Here is an 8,878-nt window from a genome sequence, read left to right on the forward strand (position 1 = left end):
TTTATATATGAGTAAAGGTTGCATAGAGAGACCTTGTTAAAGTATAAAAACATCAGAAGGGAGGGTGTAGGAGGACAGAGCGAGGCTCTTCTCAGTGGTGCCCAGTGCCAGGACAAGAGGCAGTGGCACAGACAGGAGCACAGGAGGTTCTTTGTGAGCACCAGGCAGCACTGCTGTGCTGGGCAGGTGAGGGAGCCCTGGCACAGGGTGTCAGAGAGGCTGTGGGGTCTCCTCCTTGGAGATCTCCAGAAACTGCCTGGACGTGGTGCTGGGCACCCTGCTGTGGGTGTCCCTGCTGGAGCAGGGGTTGGAGCAGGTGCCTCCACAGGGCCCTGACGGCATCGATTGTTCTGTGATTCTGTGATAGGTGAGATGCTGTGTGTGCTGGCAAGGAACCTACATTTTTCATTGCTGACTTCTTCAGAACTTTGATATAGCTGTAGAAAAAATTTGTAAAATTGTAACAGAAAGTGTATTTCAATTATCACAATCAGTGATAATTTCCTGTTACATATGTGGATATTACTTTTAGACTCTTCTACCTGGTTTTACCATTTTAAATATGCGTTTAGTGAATAACTATTCTCCATTTACTTTAAATTGGGACATAGTGATTGCTATTTGTGGTACATAAAGAAACAAAGAAGACAACTGAGGATTATAGGATATTATTATTAAGAAGTTCAACTTAGCTGTAGCTTCTAAAAGCTTAACCTGCATAAAGGTTTTCCTACTTTGTGCAGTCTTAAAATGTCAAGCTATTTTATTACTTTTCACTTCATTCATTCACCAGCTTGGAGTAGCAGTGGGAGGTGGGAAAGAGGAAAGCTTTGTTTCTGTACCACAGATTGACTGGCAGACGGTGGCATACGCGGCACGTTTAAAAGAGCACATATAGCACTCACAATAGGATGTTGTCTTAAATACAGAACCATTCTCGTAACCCAACGAGAGGGGAGGGGGAAGCAGGGGAAGAGAAGGAAGGATGTAGTGGAAATTGTATTCCTGGCTTGAATTTTAGTATTTGTTCTGCATTTCTGTGGTCTACCAGCTAACCCAGGATGTGTCAGGTTATTTTTTATTTCCTCTTGATTTTTTTTTTCTCCATTGTTAATTGTAGGCCTCTCACAACCAAGGGATATTTTCTAATTTCCACAGTCGGGCATAAACTCCTGACCTCTGGCAGGCAGGAGATCTTGGACGCCGTGGCAGCTGAATTACCAAAACGTGCTTTTTCTTTCTTGTTCCAGACGGCAGCCAGTTTCCAGGTTCAGGGACAGACTCACTTACGTTAGTCTGACAGACAGGACAAAGTTAGAGCTAATGCCAGTTCTTTTCAAGTATATTTTGGATTGCTGCCCTTTTCCTAGACGTTACTTCACATTTAAGCCCCCAAATTAGTTAATTAGTCAGTTACACTAAAAAAAAGGCATGATCTTGAACTCGCCCTTTATACAAATGACTTAAGTTTTGCGGTGACAAAACTGAAATATTTAATGTTTTGCTATCACAGAGTTAAAGAACAATATGCACAGATTATTTTGTCCCAATTTCTTTGTGAAAGAATTGAGTGGGGTACAGTACTTTATTATATATGTTCTTCAGTTCTGCTGTGACTGTCAGTAAAGTTTCTTTCCTTGTTAGGTAGCTTTCTGGGCACCTAATTACACTTACTAAGCCTATAACCTGTAACTGTTTGTTACAGGAATGGAGCTGAGAGGGATTCTAACAGTTCTCTTGCACTAAGTTATGAAAACGTGTCCTTAAGCAGTATTAGTTGTCCAAAGTAGAAGCAAAAAATCTAAACTGGTCACAGCCTGAATATACTGGAAAGATACCTGCCTTAACAACAGTATGTTGTGAGGGTTATAGGCAAGTTTCCCAAAACGTTAAGCTCCTAAAGTTGACTTTAGCCTTCTAAAGAAGCGATTTCTCAAAAGTGCTGAACATGCAGCAGTGCCCATTGAATGCTCAAGCTTGTAAATACATGACTGAGAGGTGGGACAGCAGTATCAAAGGGGAAAGGAAGTTGCTTATTTAAAAAAAAAAAAAGGAGCAGTATGCTTTTATAATATGCAGCCACACTAGCCAGCAAAACTGAGCTCACATGCAAAGAATTTCTCTGATGTCCCACTGATAGAGGAAATAGTATCTAAAATATGGAAAATGGTAGCTTCACGTTTGTGATAAAAAGCTGTTCTAAGTAGAAGGTACTGCTAAACGCCCTACCTTGCTTTTGCTAAATAAATAAATCTATCTGAAATTAAGGAAATTATTTAAAAGAGGTAGGCTCTTATTATCTTGCAGATTATTTACTCTTTGTAGAGGAGATAAAGCACGCCTTACTGAACCCATAAAAACACTAAATGAAAGGCTATACTGAGAAGTTTGTATGGCAGGCCTTAAAATGGCCTCAAAGAGCTGGGTGGGTGAACTACAGTCTGCTTTTTAAACAGTTTCATTTTTAAACTTCAAAAACTTTTAGTTAAAATACAGACGAATAATTTCAAAAATTAACTAGGTTCTTCAAAAGCTTTTATTAGTTCCGTGTTCCTGTCATGATTCCGTAGAGAAAGGATGCCCTCTGTCGGTCCTAGCAGAAATAATTACTGAGATAATACTGCTGTAATTACTGAGAGAGAACTGCATTCACAGTGTCTTGCCTTGTCAAAGAAAAATATTTATTTCAGATAACAATTATTCCATAATTTATTGCTCCTCTTCCTCCAGTTCTGGGGCAGGAGTTTTCTCTCCTCATCTCTAGAGCTGTGCAATAGAAAACAAATACCAAGGAACAAAAAGGAGCAGCACTGTTCCTCACCCTGCTACAGCATTCCTGTTTCCATGATGTTCCGTCATCAAGGAACAGAAAGAAATACTGAAAGCATAACAGCAACTTCATGCATTTGGAGAACTACCAGCTTTTTCTGTGTAAAGCTTTGAGTTAAAGTTGTATTCAACTAAATTTTACTTTCTGATGTCCTATTATTAATACATGGAAAACTTAATTAACTTATCATAGCGATATTCTTCAGCAAAGACTCCGAAGCTTCACCTTGGGCCCAGGGTTTTGTTTTTGTTTTCTACCTTCTGTGCCCAAACTGTTGAAAAGAATAAAAGCCACCAGCTCTGAGAACAATTTGCCTCTGTACCCATTCCTGTATAAAGAGATTTTTCTGGTGTCATGTGCTTGCTCAGTAAATGCAAATAACTCGCTAGGTATTTGGCTTGATGCTTTCACCACTTGAGATACTGTCTGGAGATTGGCTTTCTGATTTGCATAATTATGCTCATTTTAATTTTTGATTTACTTGCCAAATACTCAGACTCAAAGCAACTTCCCGCTGGCTCACATTTTGTAGGTGATAGGCTAGTCACAGGCTGCTTGTTTTGCATGGAGGGATCGCAGTGATACATGACGAATAACTGGGGTAGGAAAAGCGCTATAATGTCTCGGAATTCTACCCCATGTCCTAGAACGGGAATGCACTGAAAAGGTTTGAACATGTCTGATTTATACTACAGTTTCTTTCTTATAAAATAAGAAGAGTTTCATAACATCACAAAGAGTAATTAACTCTTTGCAAATATGCTGTAAGTGATTCATAGTATTTGTTCCCTCCAGCACAATTTTCTCATACCGGTAAGTGAGACATTTCTGCCTTGTACAGGCATGTGTGACCGCCATTCAGAGTCTGAAATTTAATTATATATATATTTGAAATCAGTATTTCATAGTGTAGTGCCTCAAATCATAAGGTAACCAAACCTTCAAACAGACAGACTAGGAAAAAAAGTTTTACAAAACACTTACTCTTATGATTATAGCCTATCCCAGGTTGGAGGGGACCCACAGGGAGCATCGGGTCCAAATCCTGGCTCCACACAGGACCACCCAGAAACCAGACCTTGTGTCTGAGAGTGTTGTCCAAACACTCTTGAACTCTGGCAGGCTACTGCTGTGACCTCTGCCCTGGGGAGCTTGTCCCAGTGCCTGAATACTCTCAAGGAAGAAAAGGACTCCTTACCCAAAAAAAAGAAGACTCCTAAGCCACACTTCTTGAGAAGCTTGAAATTTGTCTGAAACTTCTTAGGAAAACGTAATGTAGTACACAACCAGCATTGCAGAAGCCCTGCAGTACAAGTTCTGCAAACGTGACATTATTGATTTTGGTGACCACGTAGACAGGAAACCACTGCCATTCAAACCACTGAAGATGAAGGGAGAGAGCAAGGTTTATGTAAGTGCCAAACGACTATATTGAATGATGAAGTTTCAGAACTACTTTCTGAAACCTCTTCATTCTTATAGCACTCTCCTGTCGTTTTATTGTACATAACGCTGTTGTATTGTCATACAATGTTGTTGTAGAGGAAACTGTACAATTTCCTTTATAGATGTAAATATTTGCCGGAACAAAGTCTTCCTGACAAAAACACCATTAAGGAATTCCCAAGTAATTCAGCATCAATAAATGAGAGTATGTCCCTCTTTTTTAAGACTTGCTTTAAAGCAATCATTTGTTTTATAGATTAAGCTTAGTAAATCTGAAGTAAACTGGAAGATTAAATCCCACATACAGCAAATACATATCTACTCATATCATCACAGCTGGCGAGCACACGATGCAGGCACAGACAACGGAGCAGCAGCATGTTTGGCCACATACCCGATAAATGGTCAGACAGAGGAGCTACTGAGCACACTATTCTAAATTCTTAGCCGAAATGATTAAATACAGCATTCAGCTCATGCTTTAAAAACAAAGCAGGCAAATACACTCATAGACAAAAGTGACTCAGTTCCCCGTGCTACACATTTTGAATCATGCAGTAGCTGCAGCTTTATTAGCACGTCTCAAAGTGCATGGTGCATGCATTTTGGGTGCTTCCTTTTCAGACACGTAACTTTTTATTTTCTCACCCGTCCCTATATGGTGTGAGCACATGTGTGAGCGTACATTTCAGGAAATTTAAACAGCATTAAAGGCTTTACACGCAGCAATCTGAAAGTAACAATTTTGTGCATTTCAATATCTTTTAAAACTAACTTTGCAATTTTTTAAAGAGATATGACTCTCTTCAAGTTATTTTCTCAGCTTTCTTGTTAAACATTGCAATTTTAGGAATCACTGGTTTTTTATTGCTTTAATTGTTCAAAAAAGAAAAAAAAAAAGATTCAGCTTGCGTATCTTAACAGGGAAGTTAACTAATATTTGTGGAAAAAATGGGAAACAAAAAACATAAGGAAATACTTTCCTTCCTCTGCTTCTAGCAGATGGGTGCTGTCTGCTCAAGGGATGCTTGCAGGCCCTGTGATGAGATCATAGAAGATACAGAATCACTAAGGTTGGAAGGACCTCCGAGACCATCTGGTCCAGCCATCACCCTACTACCAATGTCACCCACTAAACCACGTTCCTAAGCATCAGGTACCACTACCCCACTGCCAGCTCTGAGCCCCACTGGCTGCAGGGCTGCAGGGTTTCCACCGGTCCAGGGAGCTGAGTTAGTGCCTGCTGGGCTCAGCGAGTGCCAAAGCAGGGCAAGAAGTCAGGACAAAAGAAGGAGGCCTGTATAGTGGAAAACAAACAAACAAACAAACCCTTTTAGATGGACTTCACCATCTAGTAGAAAAATACTTTTTCACATAATTAGGTCTGAAATAGATTTTTTTCAAGACGTATTTCTATAGTCAGCAAAAAAAAAAAAAAAAAGATTGGCGAAAAGATATATGGTGACCTTTCTCTGGAAACAATGTTCTAGATTTTAGATATTACAGTGTTAAATTATAAATTGATTCAACTATTCGCTTCTTCATTTCCAATTGTTGTCACGTAGGCAGACCGAGTGGTGACGCAGCTCAAAAGAGGCAGAAGCAGGGTTCTGGGGGGAAACGCAGAGATAGTTGAGGAGACAGCAGGGAGATTTCTGGGGAAGCACAGAGAATCCTCAAAGGGGTCAGTGGGGGAGTTTGCCTGGGAAACAATTGGGTACCTGAGGGGGACAGTGGCAGGATTTGACAGGAGGTATTAAGGTGCCCTCAGAGGGGACAGAAGGAGCTGAAGCAATGAAGAAGTGTCTGCAGAGGGGGTTTAGGTGGGAATCAATGAGGAGGTGTGGCGGTGTCAGTAGGAGAAATTAAGGTTGGGGTAAGGGGATGGTTTTGGCAGGAATTGCTGAGGTACTGATCTAAGTAAGGCAACAATATAGGCTGAAGACAAAAACTCAGTCTTATGTTAACTGACAGTCCCCATACTTCTGAAAATACCTGAAATGTCTTCATTACTCATACAATGAAATTTTAATTGGAGCTTTAGACAAGCTAGTTTCATGTTTCGCCTATGATGCTTTTAGCTTAGAAGCTTATTCTGATGTGGACCTGATGCCAATACTGAGGTTAGCAAAGCATTTGTATTTCAAGAGGTGTGAATTTCAATGAACATTAACTCAACTTACAGAGTGGCGGTGGATAAAAGTCATGAGTTGCCTTTCTCTACCCTGACTCAGAAGTTACTCGTTAGAGACTAAATTTTGCCTTATGTTGCCTTCACTTTGAGGACCTAAAGTTTATCAGCCAAATCCTGATGGACTGACTTATTTTTAGTGGACAGAAGCTCCTCAGAGAAACAATGAGCCACAATTTCCATTTCACATCTACTGGAAGGCTTACGAGCTGTTTAGAAGACTTTTGGGTTGCTGTGACAGCTTGCAGGCTCCTGGCAGGTTAGTCAGCACTGAGGCACCAATTGCAGTGCCAACATCACTGTTAAACACATGGGGAAATTTTAGTTGCCAAAGAAAGGAAGGTGCTTTGACCATAGCACAAGCAAGCAAACAAACAAACAAATAAAAAACCCTCTCCATCATTATTTGGGATATTTGCAAGTATAGTCACTTGTATAGACGGATGAATATAAACATACAGAAGTCAGAAAATAGAAGAAGGGATTGGAAGAAAGAGAACGACTGAATGAAACAGAATCCCATGTGTCAATAGGGCACTTCTCCACAGATTTACTATAGGTAGATTTTATCTTAATCGCCTGCGGGAAGTATTGCTTTGAACACTGAAACCGTCAGCAATATAAGCTTGAACTGCTTGTACACCTAGGGGAAAAAATAAACAAAACCAAGAATGCACAAAGGAGCAAAAGCAAACCCTTCCCCCAGCAGAGCAGCACCCTAGGTTAGCCTGAAAACACCACTACCCACAGCCTGAAAAGGGCTGCAAGCAGACCTCGGTGTGACCAGCAAGGATCGTGTGCCAGCATTTCCTCAGCTGATTAAACCACAAGCTCCTGGCATGGCTCTGTTGGAGTTCTAACCTTTTCAGCTGCTAAAATAAATCTGTGTTCCTATTTTAAGGTGCAGAGATGCTGCTTCTGCAATGCTCAGCTGAACTGATCTTGCTGCCTGGCCTTATCTGTGAGCTGCCTACCTTAGGAAGCAGCTGTGGGCTTTGTGGCTATGAACTGCAGCAAAGTCAGATCTCTGCTGCAAGAGCCAGAGCTTTGCTGAGCTCTTTCAAAAGCAGCAACCTAAACCAGTCAGTGTTTTGGTTTTTTTTGGAGGGACAGACGTGCAGCCAGCATTTCCCCTCCTTTTCTGCAGCAGAATGTCCTGCTTCAAAAAGCGGACTTCACTTGGCCACAACCAAGTTTTGTTCCCCTTCGTTTTCATGGGTTCCCGCAAACGCTGTGACGATGTGACTGCAGTGTCGTGTTTCCACATCAGCTGCAGCGATGATGACCACTGACAGTGTGCTGGTGAATCACCCCTTTCTTGGTTTGTTGCTCTGATCATGCCTCTAGGCTTTTCTTCAGCTCCAATACTACCAGCGGCCCTCCAAGATTCACCAAAATTCACCTGTATAATTTGTCTCCTAATAGCAGAACACCATGCAAATTGCTGTTTACTCACCTACCAGATTTCAGGTGCTTTTCAACTATAAATTGCTTGAAAGGCAGAGCAAGAAGCTGTGTTGCTTTTAAACACAAGTCTGAGCCTATAGCAAATGCAGACTTGACTCGCACCCCTCAGACACTAACTGGTTCTCCAGTTATTTTGGGCTGCTTCAGTGGCCGGGTCCCTCCTGCTTCCAAGCCCTCCCACGCCACGTGATAGCGGCCTGGAAGAAAGGCAGGAGGAAGAGCTGAGAGGGAGGTAGCATAAAGTACCGATGCTTAGTTTACAGGCTTGCTGTCTGATGGTATTTTCTCTCAACAGAACTTACCTCACCATTTGAGTTTGATTTTTATTTCAAAAAAAGGTATTTCATATTTTAAAGGCAAAACAGAATCCCCTCATCAGAATTCCTTGCAGTGGAGAATTAAGCGAAGGATCTGACCTTATACAGCAGTACTGTTTTGGTTTGGCTTGCACTCTGCTGTTAGTGTGGTGCACGGGCAAACACCATTGACAAAAATGCCTTTGCTTTTTTCAGTCAAAATATTTTGAGTTGAAGGAATGTGGAAATGTTCAACAGGAGCTTCTTACCTTTACCACAGGACCTCGGTAGCTGAGACAAGATTACATTTTACAAACATCAGGTGGAAACCCTGATTATGGCTTCTGTTTGCAGTGTGCTATCATCAGAGGCAAATATTTGGAGACACAAGGCCTTTTGTTGACTTAACACTCTTGAGAGATGCTGTGGAATAATTTAAACGTTTACTTTAGGAGGCTGAATAAAGGTCAAATGAATCCTTAGAAAATAATATCTAGCACCATATTCTACTTATATGTTCCCTGTGAAGCAATTTAAGAATCTGTGATTTTTAGCTAACATAATTCTAGGCAATAGTATCTCTCTATATTCTATATTATATTATTATATATATCATAGAGAGATATATCAGTCTAGGCACTAATATAA

This window comes from Anser anser (genome assembly GCF_964211835.1).
Source record: "Anser anser genome assembly, chromosome: 4".
In the NCBI taxonomy this organism is placed as follows: Eukaryota; Metazoa; Chordata; class Aves; order Anseriformes; family Anatidae; genus Anser; species Anser anser.